At 42.8% G+C, this 21,352-nt stretch overlaps 1 protein-coding gene across 7 annotated transcripts in view; it reads right to left on the reverse strand.

Moving 5' to 3' along the window:
- The window catches only part of MAP4K4 (mitogen-activated protein kinase kinase kinase kinase 4), a 170,435-nt gene that overhangs the window by 90,541 nt on the left and 58,542 nt on the right, over nucleotides 1-21,352 (reverse strand). The window lies entirely within an intron of this gene.

A 21,352-nucleotide genomic window follows, 5' to 3' on the forward strand; every position in this document is an offset into this window, starting at 1 on the left:
GGATCATATGATAAGCTGATGGAGATCACTAAAATGGCAGAAAGTTAACACAGGAAAAGCAAACTGCAGGGTGGGGCGGGGGATTGCAGATCAAGAAATTAAACTGGTTTGCTTTGCAGTCAGCACAGAGCCAGAACTGGCAGGAGGTAGATTGCACAGCTGGGAGGGAGGCAGACAGCATGCAGGGCCTCTCCAGCCGCGGTGAGCTCTAACTCCTTCAGCTGACTTCTGACAGAAATATTTTCCTCACCAGCATATTTTTACACGAGGTGGGGCCATATCAGTTAGCTGTTCTGTATGTTTTTTCTAAACAGGCACTTAGAAATAGTCCCAGCATTGGTATTTTCCAGCTCTCCACTTAACACCCAGCAGTCTGCCCCAAGACTTTCAGTCAAACAGCTTGTCTCCCAACACCTTTCCCAAGTATCAACCCCAAAATCTCTTCTCTGAATCAGGCAAGCTCTCCAGAAAGAGGAGAGCATTTATCACAAATACTGGTTAAAAAAGAAAAAAAAAAAAACCCACAACAAATCATTTCATTGCAGTCACAATATCTTTACTTTTCTCCTCACCGATTTCTAAGTTTCTTTGGCAGAAATCTATACACAGCATCCACTACAGCTGATGGACACCAATAGTATATTTTTTTTTCCTGGACTAACTTCTTAATCTCTACAGATTATTTCCAGACTGGTGTTCCAGAACCAAAGCACCCTGAAGCACTAGTCTCTTTGGAGAAATCTTGATCCCTTCATACCTTACAATTCCTCCACAGGTAATGGTCAGGGATTGCTCTGCATTAAAAAAGGATGAAATGCTGCAGAATTCACAGCCTCTGCTTTCTTTCTCAACTCTTTTTTGTGCTGCTTATTAACCAATCCATACGTTTTCTATAAATAAATTACTCAGGCTTCTGATGGCTCTGTAAACTGACTTTATCGCATGCATTTCTTTTACAGTTTGGTGTCAAGCTGGTTTAAACTTTGAAACAAAGTTAGGGTCGTAACATGTGTGCAGTGGCCTCACCTTGACCTTACAACTTCTTGAACCAAAGCCTTTCAGCAAGCCCAGGAGAGAGATGCAATCCCAGTTTCCCACCCTGGATCTCTGCCTAATGACAAAAGCCTGTGGTCTTCTCCTCAAGACTTACTATCCCACTAAGGGAGGAGGGGAGCATGTTTTACACCAAGATGAGAAAGTGCCCCCTCTCAGCTCTGCCCCTATTTTCTGCAGATCTCTGGAAGGGATTAAAAGGCCCAAGGACATGGGGAAGTACAGTTTGAGGTACAAAAGAGAATACGCTAAAGGTAAGGACATCTCAGAGTAAAAAAAGCTCACAATACCAAGGAATACTGGGGAATAAGAAACTTCTTAAAAAACAGCAAAATATGGTTCACTATTCATTCTGCAGCAAAGGCTGGGGAGACTGAAATGGTAGCAGAACACACTCCAAGCAAAAAAATTGGCACACGGGAAAGTGAAGTAGCACGACATTCACGGGATGCCATATATTTTACAGAAAGTTTGCTCTATTTGTCTTTTGAAATCTCTGAACTACTGGTGGGCTTTCTATTTCCAGAGACAAACCTGAAATTTCCCAGGGTTCAGCTTCACAGCTTTTCTGGAGATGACGTTCCTCCCCGTGAGACTGGCCCACTCAGGATGACTAATGTGCACCAGCCCTTCCCCTACAGCTTTACAGGATACGGCTGGTGCCTCCTCTAGTCCCCGTGAAAACCTGGGCCGCGACAGCCACAGCACAGCTCAGCAATTGCTCGTGTTTCGCTGTGCTGTTGCTGCAGCAGGGATGAGAAAAGCGTCTCCGTAACTCTCCTAAGGGACTGGAAAGCAAGGGAACTGCAGACTGTGGGAAGTGTGGGCTGCTTAGTATCCCAGGCCAAATTTAATCCCTGGTCATTTCAGAACATTGTTAAAAATTACTCCAAATGCCCTTTTCATAATGTATGGAGAGTTCATATTCCAACCATCTACAGTGTTTATGGGGAAGGCTGCATGACATTAATTTATATGAGAGAGGACATTTTGAAACCATACCCTTTTCATTAAAAACATTTTTAGAGGGAAGGGAAAAAGCAAACATCTTAAGCACAACATACAGAAATGAGTAGAGATTTTGGTTGGTTGGTTTGTTATCTGCTTAAGTGCTCCACTCAAGAACAAACTTGTCCAACTATTTGCATGCTGGTAAAATTTTGCTTGTAACATAAGATGGCTAAGCATTCCCATTTCAGAAACCATTCTTTGGATTTTCATGGCCAGTTTTACGTTTGAGAAAAAAAAATCTGCATTAAAATTTATAATAAAATCACAAAATGTTTAAATGCAGCAAAAGAACTGCAGAAGTCATAGATGGAAGAAATCCTCTGAACTCTATATCCTGGGATTAAAATGTATTTGTATACAAATCCCAGAGCACTTCATAAATGTGGTAGCCACCAAGGCCCCATCCAGACACCATCTCAGCAGCACCACTGTCTAACACTGTATTTTTCTTGCAGAGTGATGCCCCTGCTTTAGCACTCTCTGCAGTTGTGGGCTCCCCTATCCCCAGGGCACAGTAGAGGTTCTTGAAGCTTTGTTGCTACCAGCAAATTGTCAGCAATTACCATCCGAGCATCTGAAAAATACCACAGAGATTGCAAAATGCAAGCCATGATAACTGAAAACAGCAGCTTTAAAAAATATTGCTAGACATCAAATATCGGAGGCTGGAGATCAGAGGGTAAACTGTCTGCTGGCCAGAAAGTTCAGTACACGTATGAAATATGCAATGAAGATGACAGCAATCTAGATGTATCCTGTCAAGCATAAGATGACTGTATCCAGAGTCAAGGGACTGAGGAGGCTGCACATGTGACACAGCATAGTAGCAGCAACAGGCAGAGAAGGCTATGTTGTCCCAGGAGCAAGACCCTTACTCGAGGTGGGGGTCACAACAAAACATTGGTACTGTCAGTTTGACCTGGCTCTCAACCCCATGGATAAGAGCCCACCAACACATTCCCTTCATTTAGACCCTGTTCAGATTTTATCAACTAAAATTTCCAAACTACTTGTCATTACTTACGCATCCTCCCTGCCTTTTTTCCCCTCTTTTCGTGAATCTATTAATATTAAAGCATTTGTTTACCCTCCGAAATAAGCAACATAAGAATATTTTTAAGAGTGTTACCGCACTGTTCTATTTTTAAACGGCCTGTTGGGATGAGCAAAGTCAATGGATTTGAGCCTGCTGACCCCAAATCTTGTCCTGTTTCTTTCTTCTCATGCAGATGACACAAAGTTCATTCACATATGGAGGGGTTTAAAATACAGCTCTTCTCAGCAACATAGCAACAATGTAGTGTTTAGCTGGATCTTAAACTGAATCGACTACTTAAGCATATTCTCAGTCATGTCTAATAGCAATATGCTGTTTGTTTCTTATCTCAGTGGGCTTTATGCATGTTGAAAAGCAGAAGGGACAAGGGGAATCCTTGGTAGACTGCCAAGATCTGCAGAACATTATAAATTTCAAGCCTACCCACACTCCCCAAGTCAGATAATACGCCTACTTTTTGCCTCTTTCTTCCTCTGCACACATTATTACTGTAAATTTTTTGTTTTGGAAAGGTTCAAAGGCAAGTGGTGCTATGTGCTGGTTTCTGTGGTGCTTTTTATTCCCTAAGATGCCTTAATGTTATCAAAGAACTATGCAAATGAACTGCAGAAGAAATCCTATCTGCTCATTTACCCCTCCTCCCAGCTAATTATCCAAGACACGTATTCCACAGTAATGTTATTCTCCTACTAACACAGTTTCCAGCCTGTGCATTAATGTGCCTTTTGGGGGACTGTTCCTGGAAACTTGCTCCCCAGCAAAATGAGAATACAGGGCAGTATCACAGATTAAGAAAGAAAGGCATAATGTATGACTCATGACTTGCAATGTTGGTCTATCATCTTTATACACAATTAAGTCTTTGGAAAACTTCTCTAACCTCCCAGTATCCTATGCTGATAGTTGAGGATAGAATAACTACTAAGTTGAAAAAAAGAATCTACTAATTCACATTTCAGTTGCTACAATGTACTGAGAAGCAGTAGGTCAGCTCTCACCTCTTAGTAGCACTGTACAACATCCACATATCAAAACTAACTTTTATTTTCCTTCTCCTGTAAGTGATTCTAAACCTCTTGCCAGTCTGAAGCAAGCGGCTACAGAGCAATACTCTGCGATTAGGTTTTACACACTACTATGCGACCTACTCTAGGAGGTCCTGCTCTGGCAGGGGGGTTGGACTAGATGATCTTTCAAGGTCCCTTCCGACCCTTAAGATTCAGTGAGAGTTCTGTGAAATGATACCTTACTACTGTATTTTTACCATCAACATTTCTTGTTAGTCGTCAACACAGAAAGTCACAGACTAACCAACTTTACGTTGCAAATACTTGGACTCTACAGGACATTTCTTCTCACTCCTCAGAAAGACTCGGTCTACCATGTGAAAAGTGATGGCAGGAATGCTTGTGGAGGAGGCAGAACATGCGTTTTTGATAGGTAAACAGATAAAATGGCATAACGTGAAAGCAACCTCCCTAGTTAAAAACAGATTATAAAATATAAACTGTTCATAAGCAAAATGTCTGCCTATCTGCATTTGTAGCCAAAATAACGTTGTTCCTACTGACAGAGCATTCTGTAAGCTAAATAATCAGACCCAGCAACGGCGATAAACTTGTAAAAAGGGGATGATGTTTATCTGGCAACGAAGCTCTTTCTAGAATAAAAATCCGCAAACAACCTCAGTATAAAAGCCTGGCAAATCACTGCAAAAATGCGCAAAAAGAAAAAAAGGTCAACATCAACTATCTTTCTAAATCCAAATGATGATTTTTAAACCTAAACCAACCAGAAGCTATTAAAGACTCCTACTGTTCAACTCAAAGACAGGACAGGGTTCTGTGTTATTCCCTTTGTCTAACTCTTGACATCAAATGTCTGGAAAGCAAAACAGAAAACAACATACTCTCTATCACGCTTTAGATATCCACAGGCTCACTAGTTGTCTATTGAAGAAATAATAATGACAATTTACTCATGCATAGTACTGCATTCTAAGAAGTAGGAAAGACACAGTTATCATCAGTCCTATACTCCCATGGGCATAGTGAAGAGGTGTTAAATGCTAGTAAGGAAAACGACAGATCTAGGTACTGATTTTTTACTTTGATTGCTAGCTTTGTGGTAGCTTTCGCACTCCAAAAGATGCTGGATGTACATTACCAGAGGCACTTCCTTCCCCCAAACAGCTCATTGCCTAAATAGGAAAAAGGAAAGAAAAGAAAAAGGAGGTGGGGGTGGGTGATGTAGAAAGGAGGGGTGGTGGGAAAACGATGGCAGAAAGCCACAATCTAACTTTCCCAGGATCACAACAGGTCAAAGGCAAGCTCAGAGTAAGGAAATATCTCAACTCCCAGCGCTCTGCCCAACAGTCCACCTCACCCCACAGATCTCAGCAGGAGATGTTTTTGTCTGACAGGAGAGGATAGAAAGAAAACTGCAATGGCAGACAGCTCTGCCATTTTGACAGATCTGCCTAAGTCAGGCCCAATGATTGTGCTCATTTCAGTTCACAGATACTGAGACATCTGACTGGGGAATGGATGAAAAAAAAAAACCTGGCAAAGGAAGGAGAGGGTAAGAGGCCTAGCAGTCATTCAGTTTTAGACCATGGCTGGCCCTTCATTACCCAGTTACACCAATCCCAGTCCAATTCATCCCTCAAGACTGCACATTTCCTGGCTAAAAGGGTACAAAATGTTCCCTTATCAGTGGAGCTTACAGATTTCCTTTCTCAATTCTCTCTTCCAAATACCAAGCAGGAAAGTTAGAGAAACTATAGTCTGGCAACACCAGCAGCAAGGCTGCAATGCATTTTTCCACAAGGCCTCAACTTCAGGCTATCAGGAAGTTTTTTGAAAGAGTGTTGAGTGCTAGATCAAGCACTGCAGCTCTCTAGGTGGCCACCCAAAGCTTCCTGCTCCGGATTCAATGCTTCTTCTTCAGGGACGCTTTCAGCTAACCAGCTTGAGTCCCCAAAACAGAAAAAAAGCCTCTTCAAGAGCCATTCCCAAAGTTACTGTCCTATCCTTTCAGCCACCACCAGGCTATGCCCAGATTTAGTGACCTTCACAAAACACACCATCACTCATTTTCTCTTACAATGGAGTCCCCACCCTCTGTCCTCTCCAAAAAGAGAAAGACCTCTAACCTTATTATTGCTTGCATTTTTTTTCTGGTTTTAAACATACCTAGTTAATTTAGTTGGGACATTATTGAAAGATATAAAAAACCCACACAAACTAAACCAAGAGAAAAGAATGAAACCACAGGAGAGGCATACCTCCCACATGGACCTTGTTGTCTCAGAGAACATTTGGCTTGCTCTAGAAACAGCTGAAGTCTGCTGTGTCCAACTCTCATTCAAATCAATTCTTCACCGTACCTTAATGGCTTTTACCAGTCACTAAATGCGCCCCTCCCAACACTTATTTGCTTCTTTGGACACCCTGCAATGGTCTCTTTTATGCAGAACAATTTCTTTCTGGCAACTATAATTAACAAACCAGATGGAGAACATCAAGACAAGAAGCTGGATTGGAATGATAAAAAAATGTACTTGTAGATACAAAATGACATGGTCTACCGATACAGACAACTTCTCCTTTTATATCTCAACAGTCACTTTCATCACCAAATACCCTCCAATGGACCTTGGCCACCGACTGAAGGAGAGGCAAGCCCAGTTTGCTAGCACAGCCATAGCAAGTCCCTGTGTTCACCAGGTGCCAGCTCACCATCACAACCACACAATGCCATGCTTTAAAGAGACATGATGTACCACACACTGCTTCTACCTCAAATCAAGTGCAGCCCAAACTGATTTGCCAGGGGACCTGCATGCGTGGATGAGGGCTTCGAAGCAACGCAGGCACCTCCTTAGCTGAGAGAGATGGTATAAAAAGAGCAGAGCCTCCCAATTACTTCTACAAAGTGACATAGAAACAAATCCTGGATGAAAAAAAGTCCAGGGCTGCTTCATTTTTTTTGTTTGCTTTTTAAATTAACTCCTATCGACATAGTTCCTTTTAAATTAATTCCTATTAATTCCTATGTGTCCAGTTCTGGGCCCCTCAGTTCAACAAGGACAGGGAGCTGCTAAAGAGAGTTCAGCACAGGGTCACAGAGATGATGGAGTGGAGCATCTCCCTTATGATGAAAGCCTTAGAGAGCTGGGGCTCTTTAGCTTGGAAAAGATAAAGACTGAGAGGTGATCTTATTAATGTTTACAAATACATAAAGGGTGGGTGTCAGGAGGCTGGAACCAGGCTGTTCTCAATGATGTCCAATGATAGGACAAGGGGCAAAGGGTACAAATTGGAACATAAGAGTTTCCAAAGAAACAACAAGGAAAAACTTCTTCACTGTGAGGGTGATGGAGCACTGCAACAGGCTGACCAGATGGGTTGCGGAGTCTCCTTCTATGGAGACATTCAAAACCCACCTGGACGAGTTCCTGTGTGACCTACTCTAGGTGGCCCTGATCTGGCAGGGGGTTGGACTAGATGATCTTTTCAAGTCTTAATATTCTGTGATTCTGTGTGCAGACATGAGTTGGCATCTCTTTTCTCTTGCCATTATCAGTGCCCCTTTCAGTTAATCATATCTCAGCATTACAGACTAGGAAGCCACAATTTACCAGGCAGCAATTGCTGAAACTAAAATGCATCTTCTAGAGCACTAGATATTCTGAGGGAGTACTGCAAGAGGGGCATTTTGAAAAAGAATTGGGATTGTGTTTTATACCATGACTCTGTACATATGAGCAATCAATATTGCACAAACTTCTTTGTAAAATGCAAAATGCGTATTTGGCCTAAAGTTACATGTATTTTAATTAAATGAGACTTGTACCAGAGGACTCTTTCTAGCATTATTATTTTCTGATACTCTGCCAAGTACATCTGTGTTTCTAGAGGGGGAAAAAAAAGAGAAAAAAAAGGAAAACCAAATATAACCAAAAACACAACACCTGTCCTTGAGAAACTGGCACAATGCCAGCGACTGATCTGTAGACAGCTTTGTGTCCACAAAATCTATTTTCAAATATTAAGGTGGTATTTTCAGACCTCAGACTATTTCTGCTTCATCAGCACAGGAGTCTGACTCAGAAATCCAAGCCTGTACTAACAACCTTTTCTGTATCAGACATGCCAACGACAAAACCTGAACCTCAGAGATTGCTGGGCCTTTTATTTATTTATCTAGCAAGATGAGGACTAAAATGAACACAATTTCCTCTTGGTTGCTACCTGGGTAGTACTTAAGTTGCATTCCCAAAGCCTGTGGCAAACATGTTTATTATGTGAAAGGGCCACACGACAGAAAAGCCATTATGCAACATATTCGGCTCACAGGTTAATCCATGGAAAAGCACAGCACTCATTAAGGAAAAGGAGCCTGCGCGTTCTCCAATTATTACTTTCACTGAGCACTCAAGAGCACACCAAGTGCCTCACAAAAACTAGTCAAAACACGTTCACCACTCTTAAATAACACACTAAAGGCCTTTGCAGACCAAGTTGGGGCAAACAAAAAGGGAAAGTAGTTCCTCAGGAGGACTTGTAAAGCAAGTCCACAGCGTTACTGTCATTGCAGGCAGTCCCCACCTGTCCTGTTGTGCTCTCAGGGTACACATGCAGATTAAGCAAAAGGTATTTTTGGTGCAAAACAATGTGTAACATTTCTTCCCATGGGAAGAGCCAGAAGATCAATACCTGTCTCATGTGGAAGCACCTGAGAATGGTCGCATAGGAACTAGGGCTTCTCCCCCAAAAATAGTGGTGGGATCAATAGCCTAAATGAAGTGCATCTACACCAATGCACACAGTATGGGCAACAAATAGGAAGCGTCAGAAGCCACTGCGCAGCAGGAAAACCATTATATAGTTGCCATCACAGAAACATGGTGGGATGACTCATATAATTTGAGTGCTACAACAGACAGCTGTAGTATCTGCAGAAGAGAAAGGAAAGGAAGGAGAGGTCTGGGGTAGCCCTGTGTGTTACAAAGTGCTTTGACTGGCTAGAGCTTAATGATGGTGACAAGAAGAAAGATATCGCAGTGGAAGTCCATTCTAGACCATCCAACAAGCATGAAGAGGCAGACGAAATGTTCTCTGAGTCAGGAGACGTCTCACAATTGCAAGTCTTTGGTCTCATGGGAGACTTCAAACTCACCTGATGTCTGCTTAAAATAAAATACAGCAGAGAGGAAACAGCCCAGGAGGTTCCCGCAATGTGTGGAAGATAATCCCCTGACACAGTTGGTGAACAAGCCAATGCGTGAAGGTGCCCTGCTGGACTTGGTGTTTGAACAGAGAAGGACTTGAGAGTGACGTGACGGTTGTAGGCTGTCTTGGGCATAAAAATCACAAACTGATAGGTTTTGATTCTGAGAGACAGAAGGGGAGGGATAAGCAGAACTGCTACCTTGGATTCCTGAAGGGCAGACTTTGGCTTGTTTACAAGCCTAGTTGGCAGAGTCCTTGGGAGGCATTCCTGAAGGGCAAAGGAGTCCAGGAAGGCTGGACATTCTTCAAGAAGGAAATCTTAAAGGCACAGGAGCAGGTCATCCCCACATGCCAAAAGCTGAGTCGTTGGGGAAGAAGACTATCCTAACTCAACAGAGAGGTTTGGCTGGAACTGAGGAAAAAAAGTTTATGAATTTTAGAAGAAGGGGTAGGCAACTCAGGAGGACTTCAAGGGTGTTGTGAGGTTATGCAGGGAGAAAATTAGAATCACCAAAGCCCAACTATAACTTAACCTGGATACTGCCACAAAAGAGCATTTAAAAATGTTTCTATAAACACATTAGCAACAAAGGGAGGGCTAAGGAGAAAATCCATCCCTTATTGGATGAAGGGGGAAACACAGTGACAAAACATGAAGAAAAGGCTGAGGTACTTAATGACTTCTTCATCAGAGTCTTTAATAGTAACACCAGTTGTTCTCCAGGTACCCAGTCCCCTAAGCAAGAAGATGGGGATGTGGAGCAGAATGAAGCTCCTATAATCTCAGGGGAAATGGTTAGCAACCTGGTACACTGCTTAAATACACACAAGTCTATGGGGCCAGGCGAGATCCACTCAAAGGTATTGAGAGAGCTGATGGAAGTGTTCACCAAGCCACTTTCAACCATTTATCTGCAGTCCTGGCTAACTGTGGAGATCCTAGTGGACAAAAGATTAGCTAATGTGATGTCCATCTAGAAGAAGGACTAGAAGGAGAATCCAGGGAACTACAGCGTGTCAGTCTGACTTCAGTGCTGGGAAAGGTTATAGAATAGATCACCTTGAATGCCATCATTTGGATGGGACAAGCAGGTGATCAGGTCAAGTCAGCGCAGGCTTATGAAAGGCAGGTCCCACTTGACTAACCTGATCTCCTATGACCAAGTGAACTGCTTAGTGGATGAGAGAAAGGCTGTGGATGTTGTTTACTTGGACTTTAGTCTTTGGCATTGTTTCCCACAGTATCCTCCTGCAGAAAATGGCTGTTAGTGGCTTCAATGGACATACTTTTCATTGAGTGGAAAACTGGCTCAATAGCCAGGCCCAGAGAATGGTGGGGAATGGATTAAATTCAGTTGGCAGTCAGTCATCAGTGGTGTTCCCCAGGGCTCAATGTTGGAGCCCGTTCTGTTCAATACCTTTATCAAGTGATCTGGACAAGGGTATTGAGGACACTCTCAGTAAGTTTGCAGACAACACCAAGTTGAGCAGGAATACTGAACTACTTGAGAGCAGGAAGGCTCTTCAGAGGGACCTGGACAGGCTGGAGCAATGGCCTGAGGTCAATTGTGTGAGGTTCAACAAGGCCAGGGAATGGGTCCTGCACTTGGGCCACAACAAATCCACGCAATGGGCATGTGTGGCTGGAAAGCTGCCCACAGGAAAAGGACCTGGGGATGTTAATCAACAGCCAGCTGAATATGAGCCAGCAGTGTGCCCAGGTCATCAAGAAGGCCAATGGCATCCTGGCCTGTATCAGAAACAGTGTGACCAGCAGAACCAGGGAAGTGATTGTCCCCCCGTACTCAGCACTGGTGAGGCCATAACTTGAGTGCTGTGTTCAGTTCTGGGCCCCTCACTACAAGAAAGACATTTAGGTGTCTAGAGACGAGCAACAGAGCTGGTTAAGAGTTTGGAGAACAAGTCTTATGAAGGGAACCGGGGGAACTGAAGTTGTTTAGTCTACAGAAAAGGAGGCTCAGAGGAGATCTTATCAGTCTTTACAGCTACCTGAAAGGAGGTTGTGGCTAGGTTGGAGTTAGTCTCTTCTCCCAGGTAATGACTGATAGGACATGAGGAAATGGGTTCAAGTTGCACCAGAGGAGGTTTAGATTGGAGATTAGGAAAAAATTTCTTCACCAAAAGGGTGGTTAAGCATTGGAACAGGCTGCCCAGGGAGATGGTGGGAGTCACCATTCCTGGAGGTATTTAAGACATGCAGGTGAGGTGCTGAGGGACATGGTTTAGTGGCAGACATAGTAGTAGTCCTGGGTTAATGGTTGGACTCGATGACCTTAAAGATATTTTCCAACCTGAACAATTCTATTAACTTAGTCTCCAACATACACGCCTTCTGTAATGGTAGGAAGGATATATACCACAGATTTTTTTATTGTTTCTTTTAACTTTTAATAACAATTGCATTTGGGGGGAAAAAAAGCACTGTTTTCTCATGACACTACACAAAAGTATTCAGCTCAGATCCAACACTAGCTACTCCTGCAGACCACAAGTCACCACTCTGGAGCACAAGTGTCATTAGATTTAATATAAAAATGGTCAGTTGGAAAGGCCAAGCTTTTGGTTGTAAATCATTCAACACACTGGAACAAATAGCACAACTTAGTATTGCCCTGGATTGCAAAAGAGGAGTGAGGACCAAAATTCAACTGCAGAGGACGACTAATACATTTTCTAACTGCTTATAGCTAGGCAGTTTATGCCATCATCGTCACCTATGAAACCTCTCTAACCCTGCTCTGATACCCAGGCAGCAAAAGAGAAAGCAGAAGTCAGTGGCTGGCACCTCAGCCCTAAACACTCCCCCAGCACCAGCAGCAAGGTCATCCCTCTGGCCCTGCAAGTGTCCTGACAGCCGCATGCATGCAGGAAGGAGGGGAGAGGCAGAAGGAACACAGTATAAGCCTGGACATGTTCCTCTCTCACTGAGGGCAGATACAGAACACAAAGGAAGCAGGCAAGAGGCCAGTCCCTCCAATAACTACAGCAGGTTGACCATCTCCTGGCCCATCAGCTCATCTGCCCTAAATACAGATACGGAAATGGGAGCTTGTAAATACTTCAGAAAACCCTAGAAAACCAAAAAAAATAAACCTGCTCCAGCAATCATTCAGCCCCAACTCAGAGTATTCTACACACCCAAAGTTTCCATCCTCAGCTGGATGTTTTCCAAAGAGGCAGTCATAAAACATCCTGTGTAACTGCCTATAATCTGGTGTCTCCAAGAGCAGACACAGTTGACTGGGAGAGATGCAGCCAGACACATACTGACTGTAACACGGCTGAAGCCAGCACACCACCTCCTGCCACATGAGTCAGGTCTTTGCAAAATTAACTGGTCACTTCAGCCATCTGTGGCTCAGAGAAAGACCCAGGTGGGGAACAACTCAGAAACCTCCAGTAAGAGAGAGTAGTTTCTGGTTAGGAATTCACAAGTGGAAACACTGTTTAATCTCATTCAGAATTTAAACTTAAAAATTTGTAATCCTACAAACACAGATCTACATAATGCCAAAGCTGTATCCTAATTTAATCTCTTACTACTCATTTCCACCACTTTCAACTTTACTAAAACTGAGTGGAGAGGTGGACTAGAAATAAATTATTTTTTTTAAAAGGTGAAGCTTTCCACTTGTTTTAGTTTCCTAGGATGTGTGCAAATCTACCTCCAGACACAAGTTTCAGCAATGCTGCCTCAAAAGCTACCTACCATTTACACAAACAAGCACTTGAATCTGGAAAACAGTCATGTTAAACACTATCAGGTACTCTGACCAAACGCTACAGCCATGACCTAAATACATTATGTGGTACGGTGGTGCAGAACAGCAGTTCCTGGAATTAAGCAATCTTCCAATTAAGTGTCATGCACTGAAAACAAAATTAAATCAGCTATGATGCTGCCTGACTACTTCTACTCCCTTTTCCCCACTATCAGGAAGGAAAACAAAATCCTTTCCACCAGTCTGAATGCTGTATCACCAGCAAGAGGATTCCTGAGATGCTGAGGAGGGGTCTACATATACCAGTTGTGCCTATTCCAGACTATAGCACTCTGAGGAGAGCTAAAAAAAAATAACTATTTTTTAAATTGTAATAAAACGGATTTCCAAAAGTTCCAATGCTTTCAAGGTTTGCCTTTTAAATTTACAGCCACTTGTCTAATTACTGAAAGAGTATTACAGTTTATTATAATCATGTGTCTGCACTGAAAACATCAATACAGCACACTGGAATTGATTGCTCAATTATACAATGCACAGCTATTGCAATTGCTGTTAAAGTAGAATTCATAACAAGTCCAAGAACTTGTCTTTCAAAACACAAGCGAGAGTAATGCTTAATGCTCAAAGCAGTTTCACTGAACCAATGGAATTAGCACAACATGCTGTCAATTACGGGTCATGTTAGAAGACACGCACAGAGGCATATTTATGCCAAGTGTGGGGCAGACCCATCAAACACACAGTTGAATTAAGAGTTGACTTCAGCACGATGCCCTAAACCTGAGCACAACCACCACTTCAACCTAGTCTAAGTGACACAATCCCATCCCACCCACCAGCCCAGTAGGTGAGGGTGCTTCATCACCCAGGGAAACTACCTACATTCAGAAACTATAGGAGATCAAGGCAAGCAGGGTATGGGGCAGCCATCAAGGTACATCAAGATTTGAGTGTGGCCAGCAGGTCAAGGGAGGTTCTTCTCCCCCTCTACTCTGTCCTGGTGAGGCCTCATCTGGAGTCCTGTGTCCAGCTCTGGGCTCCTTAGCTCAAGAGGGACAGGGAACTGCTGGAGAGAGTCCAGCACAGAGCCACCAAGATGATCAGGGGACTGGAGCATCTTTCATATGAGGAAAGGCTGTGGGAACTGGGGCCACTTAGTCTAAAGAAGAGGAGACTCAGAGATCTTATTAACATTTACAAATATCTAAATGGTGGGTGTCAGGAGTTTGGGACATCCCTTTTTTCTATTGCAGCTAGCAACAGGACAAGGGGTAATGGGATGAAGCTGGAACACAAAATGTTCTACTTAAACATAAGAAAAAACTATTTCACTGTTCAGGTGAGGGAGCCCTGGCACAGGCTGTCCAGAGGGGTTGTGGAGTCTCCTTCCTTGGAGGTTTTCAAGACCCGCCTGGACATGTTCATATGCGACCTGATCTAGGTGAACCTGCTTCTGCAGGGGGGTTGGACTAGATTATCTCTAAAGGTCCTTATAACCCCTACCATTCTATGATACAACCCTGTGCGGCCCCTGGCAGACTTGCCTCCAGTAAACTGGTGCTAAAATGCTGCTCCACTACCACTGAAGATGAAAAACACACACAGACACACACAAATACACCTCCAAACACGTTTTCGATCAGCACTCACCTCTTCCTGGCTCTGTCTATGGCAGGGAGGCAAGCTCCTACAGTCAGTTTTTTCAAGGGAAAGCTGATGGCTTTCTGATCCAAAGGCACCACGAGGGGCACCTGCCACAGGTACATCCAGCCTGATGAAGGGCAATTAGCTCCCCACAGACACACAGAACTGTCCCAAAGGTCTTAATCTACCTAGATCAGGGCCTGGGACAATGCTTTAGTAAAAACAATTAAAAAAACAGGATTCTTTTGCTACTCTTACTCTTCGTCTAGCTACAGCACATCTCAGAGATGTCTAGAAAGAAAATAACAAAACCAGGCTCAAAGCTTCCAATGAATTTCCATCTGAAACATCAACAAAACCCCAAAAGCTCAATTTGATGTTGCTCTGGGCTTGAATTCAAATAAACACAAGAATTCAAAGCTGGAAGCATTTGAGATGCCCAGTATCAGAGAAAGAAGGAAAGGAACCATATCTTCCACTGGTGGAAAGGTATAAGTGCTTCCTTCTCTGATTTCTGACTCTAAGTACAACCAAGAAAGAAGTAAAGCTAGGAGAGTCAGAGGTAAAATCATCCAAGAGAGGAAAAACTGAAACTGAGGAGCTGAAATATCCAAGTTTCTGCAACCAGCACAGAACAAAGGTCCCACAATATGCAACCAAATAGAAAACAAGTAAAGAAAACAAGCAAATGCAAGTTACTGGTGAATGGCAGCAGTCCTTTTTAGCAAAATTAGCAAGTGCTTTATTTCATTTGATTTTGATGATTCTGCTTTTCATTTTCTTTTTTTTTTACTAATGCTTCAGTAGCTTAAAAGCCCATGTTCTGTACACACTAAAAACAGATAATACACAGCTTCCACTTAGTCTGCTCATTAGTTTAAGAATTTCAGGAGACACTATTTCAAAGGAAAAAAAAAAAAAAGGCAAGCCAACATTTCTCCATTATGTGAATAAGCCTGTAGCTAAGAGAGATTTAATCTACCTAATTACACTGTTTGCCACTTGCATTTATAGTTAGCATTGAAATCAGTGGGTGAAACTCAACAAAAAGCAGCAAGTGAGGAAAAAACCAAACAGTCTAGTTGACTGCTACATTAAAATCTTCCTTAGAGTCATTAAAAGCAATTGAAACTTATCAAGAAAACCTACTAGTGTGAATACAAAGTAGATCACTCCAGCTTTCCAGTCTTCATTTTGATGTTCATTTCAGGAAGAAGTTAATTCATTTTACTTTTATGACTCCCATGAATGTATCACAGGCTCAATGATAAGTACACACTTACTAATGACAAGTTTTTGCTCTGCTTTGAGATAAAAATCATACAAAGCATAGGCGAGTCTGTGCCAATATGTTTCAAGCAAACAAACTAATTATTAGATACATCATATGCTTAAAACAAGTCTTGATTTCTTTAAGGAAATGCACTTAAAAAGGAGGCCTGTGGGCTGTATTTCATTTCTCCAGGCTGTCCTATGGAAGAGACTTTAGAGCAGATCAGAAACACAGCTGAGGGGACAGATGAGCCCTGGCAAGGAAGCAAGATGAAGGTCTGCATGTCTAGCTTCAAGAGGCCACCCTGGGGAACCATGCCATGCTAGGCTTTGGTGGAGCCCTGACAGACAGGAGGTAACAACTGCAAACAAACAAGAGAAGGTAGTTTTACTGGCGGATGGCTCAATAGCAAGGGAGTTGAAGATGTGGCTTGTAGGTGCAAGTACAGTCTTATCTTTCATCTCTTCCTCCACATCAGATCTTCAGCAGACCCAGTGACAAGGACTCCATCCATCTCAGAAAATGGGATCTCATGTAAGAATATCTAATAAATTCAAGTATTTTTAGGATTTAATTTCCCCAGCTAGAATCACCTAGTGAACAATGAGTAAAGCCTTTCTTTCTTTAATCAAGATTACCTGATACGGGATTGCATGTGACACTCGCAGTTACAGCCTAGGCAAGAGTGACAAGCAATCAAAAATCAACTATAATGGGTGGAGTAGGACACACACTGACAAAACCACCACCAAGAGTTCCAGCCAATAAAGTTGGAAGGAACAGCCAAAGAAAAAATGGGGGAGGGGGAGGATGGAGAAAAAGAAAAATGGGACTGCTTCCAGCACTATTAACCCTCACAAAGGACCCCTGCCTAGTCACTACTAGGAAACCAACACGTGAGGGCAAGTCATCATAGCAGTCAAATCCAGGGAACAAGTGTGCACACATGAGATTATAAGGAGGAGGGGATTCCAGCATTTAGCAATCCCAGCTACCACCACAGTCCACCTATGTGCCCTTTACACAACACAGTCTGCCTTCAGAGTGCCAAATTTCATTCCTCATGGAAAAAAAAAAAGTTGCTTCAAAAGTGTAGGTGACTTATTGCCAATACAAGATTAAGAGAATTTGTCTCCTCAAAGCCAGAGTTTTAAAGAAGGCTTATCCATTTAATGATGCCATTAATAAGAGTTAACGATGCTTCTTTCCACTACAGCTAGACACAAGCACTTCCAGGACTGGACTCTACTTGTCCTTCCTCCCACTTCAGCTGTGACTAAAAGGTCAACATTCAAATATAGGTATCTCAAATTTGGTGTGGTAAAAAAAACAATAGCCTGATGTTCAAAGAAAAGGGGGGGGGGGGGGGGGGGAAACACCAAACCAATCCTGTATTGTTTGTCTGCTTCTATACAAGAGACATGCAAGTGCTTCCAAAATTTACAAAATCAAGCTAGTTAAGGCCTGAAATTAAAAGGTACAGCAACAACAAAAAAATACAAGTTAAGAAATAAAAATCTATTAAATGTTTTTGCAAAACTCTTTAGCAGACCATAAGGTCTTGGCCCAACTACTTCTGAAGCTATCATCTATGCCAGAGGACCTCTGCACATATAAATTATTTGTGGAGAAACTTCCACATGCACTTCTACCACATGCCTTTCTACCATTTTTCCATTGATTCATGCATGCAGTAACAGTCTGACCCAAACAGCATCTGTATTTCTACCCTTATCACAGAATCGCAGAATGGTGACCACTTCCCTAAATCCTCTCAGTTTGCAATTGTCTCTTTCTACTCTTTTCAAGCCACATCCTGAAAAGTCTGCCACTACAGAAATTAAGCAGTGGCTTTCTTGTACCACCTTCCACTTCCTCAGAGGAAACTGCCTTAGCATCCAGCAGATAAAGAGCTTGCACTTACATGTTGCCTTTGTTCTAAATGACAAAAACATGCCAATCATCTCTTCTTCCTCTTAAACCAAGTAGATAGTTATAACCCCCTGCTTAGAAGAGAACACTGAAGCATCAGACAGGTCCTCCCATGGAAGCTGGAAGACAATGGGAACATTGCCAGGATCCAAGAGACTGCTGATTCCTAGGACAAACTCCAGACACTGATCCCCCCACTTCACACCCAGCTCTACTCTTCCAGCTTTGCCATGGAAATTACAAGAAGCTTCAAAACTCTTCAGTGAAAATCACTCAGAAGTGGCTTACTTAAAGTTTACTACTTTAAATACCTTGAGGCACATTGAAGGAGATACATGCACACACACCAATTTAGGGTGTTTGTCACCACAAGAGACGTGAGATGGGAGAACGCATGTCAAGAAGAGAGGTCTGGAAGGAGGTGACACATTTCTGCTCCAGCCATAGACTTCCTGTGCAATTTTGACCATGTAACTCAATTTCCTCTGCTTTTTTAATCCATAAAAATACTAATGCTATAGTTGTCAGGTAATTCATTGCTGTTTGTTTTTAAAAGTGCTTTGATGTTCCTGGGTAAAAACCACTATAGATAGGTCACATATTAAAGACCAGCTAAACATTACCAGGACTGGTGCCTCATGAGTACTTGTAGTTATTCTGTGCTGAGCAGCCGTTCAAGACTAGGAAACAGCAGTCAACTTCCAAAAGAAGCCTCAAGCACAATTCGTGCCTTGCCAGACCCAGAGAACAGTGGCCAACACCACAAAAGCAAAGCAAATATCATGGGTGCTGAGGGAAAACCGAGGAAACAGAGTTAGACTTCCCCTTCCTCCAGCAGGCGGCTGAGCCTGGACTGACGGCATCCTGCAGTCCAGTTTGTGCGGTCTAAATATGGGTGATTGATGCCTTGTGGGATGTCCCAGGGCAGGCAGAAAACATCATGAGACCTGTAAGAGATCCATGTCCTTTTGCAGCAGATGCTAGGGGATAGACAGGATGCTCCAGCAATACCTTGGCAAAGCAGAGCAGAGAGGACAAAGGTGATGGGGAAGAGAGTGGGACATGAGTCCCATCTCATCACTTGCAAGGTATGATGGCACCACCAGCCAGTCCCTGGTCTAGCAGACTGGAGGTAAAGTCCCAGCTGGGCGCATCCAGGTTTTGAAGGCAACTGAGCTGCGGTGGTCCCTGGAAATGAGTCACTTTGACTCTGAGGAAGTGCCTCAGCAAGGCTGGAACAAATCATGCACGAGCAGCCTAATGGCAGGCTGTATTTCCCAGCCTTCATAAAGACATGCTGCACACAACCCTACAATTTGACAGGTGGGATGAAAAAAAAAGAGGAGTGCCTATTCAAAAAGGCTACTGTTTACTATTGCTCCCATACATTAAAAATAAATAAATAATCAATCTCCTATTTCTGAAGAGGTGGTGTGATTTGTTCAAGGAGTACATGCATTATAACTCTCAGCTTCTATTAAATGCTTCCCATATTAAATTTGGAAAGCCAAAAAAGTGTTACGGGAAGGATTATTCTTAATTATTTCACTGCTCTGCAGTACAGCAAAAGGGAATGAGCATGGGAGGACTGTCTCTAGAAGAAGTAGTTGCTTTATTAAAGAAAGATCTGTTGAACAAACATTAACAGCATCATTTGGACATCTCCAAGAGACTACATCTGTGATTTACTGATGCAGAGGAAATGCAGATCTTTATCCATAAACCTGAAAGCAAAGCAAAATGAAATAAATTTCTGAATTCCCTCTCTGTAGAGACATTTTGAAAATTCCACTGCTTCAGCACTGTCACTTACCTTGCCCAGCTTGGAGCTTGAGCTACTGTTGTACTTTCAAACCTAAGGTGTTCTTGTTTCCAAAATTAAAAGCCACTAGGATCCTCCAAAGGCTCCGTGCTTCAGGAGTGGTGAGAAAAGACTGCCTTTAACGCCAGCCAACTCCTCCCACCCACACTTCTCAAAGGATGGCTCACTCTATACCAAATTATTTTGAAATTCTGCAAATCCAAGGAAGAAAGTTCCAGAAACAAGGAGCAGCCCAGGGCCAAACAGCACCCTTCACCTGCAAGGACACTCTTCTGTGCCCCACAACCCACACAGCATTTGCTGCAGGTTTAAACTCTCCTCTTAAAGGAGATTGTTTTCCAGGGCACGGTGGTACCCCTGAGGAATTAGTACAATGTAAAAGATCCTCAAACCCCTGTGCCATGATGAATTAAGACATTGTGATGGAGGACCACCAAGCATTTTGGTGGGGGTGACCACTCCCACGACCCTTCGGTAGGCAAACGTCCTCGTCCTTCTTCCTCACTCAGTTGCAAGAGATATGGCTATTTAAAGAAACTGCACCACACATCCAACACTGAGGACTTGTCATCCCCCTCTCTACATCTTCAAGAAGTGGCAGACATTCAGTACATCATTAATTAGGTCCTAAACTCACCCTCTGCCTGATGCCTTTGTGGGCCTCTGATTCATTAGAATATTACTAAGGTACAACTGGGGATAATCACGCCGTTAGCGTTAGCAGGGCAGTTTACAAGATTACATATAATGAGCATCGGTTAGAGGGAAGTGCATCATGAATTTAACAGAACAGTAAAAAAAAGAGCAACAGTCCAATTATCTTCTCCCTATGCCAAGTTTCAAATAAAGCCCTCTGCAAGGCCAACACTATAGCACAGTAGGGAGCAGCACAGTGGGCTAAAATTATGTTATTCTTCTCTTTGTTGGGAAAAGAGGACTAACAACTTGGACTGGAAGGCAGTTCACTATCTATTTGATTAGTCATTCAACAGAGTAACGAAGGTCAGCAAAGCACCCTCCAGTGCAAATGCATACCAGACTACACGTCACACAACAACCAAGTGCAATTCCTCCCCACGAGCCCCCTTGCTTCTCCTTCCAAAAGCTGGGTTTGATAGCAACAACTTGTTTTATCCTATTTCTCTTAAACTATTTGGTTTCTTGCATTTTAAAGAAGGCCAAGCTTACAGCAAGACATTGTGAAGAATGCAGAAGTTACATGTGCAGTATTTATAAATAACCACTCCATACCTTCCAGGTTATCTACCTGATAGTAATATGTCCAAATGCCAACACTTAAAGTGGAGTAAGGGGGAAACTCATGGAGAAGGGGAAAAAATACTTAAAAAAATTGAAGTAGAGAGGGTTTTTTTGTTGAGAACAACTAATTGCCTTCAGGTTTACAGAGTTCACTCTTCACTAGGCATGTCAAGGATCAAAGAGGACCCTAAACCTCAAAAAAAAACCATTAGGAAAAGGAGCAGAGGTTGAGTAAAAGCCTCCCTTGGGTCTATGGATAAAACTGACAGACTCCCACATCCAGAGTTATGGTTGCAAGCTAGAAATTAAATTAAGCCG

The sequence above is a fragment of the Colius striatus genome, chromosome 1, assembly GCF_028858725.1.
Source record: "Colius striatus isolate bColStr4 chromosome 1, bColStr4.1.hap1, whole genome shotgun sequence".
NCBI lineage: Eukaryota > Metazoa > Chordata > Aves > Coliiformes > Coliidae > Colius > Colius striatus.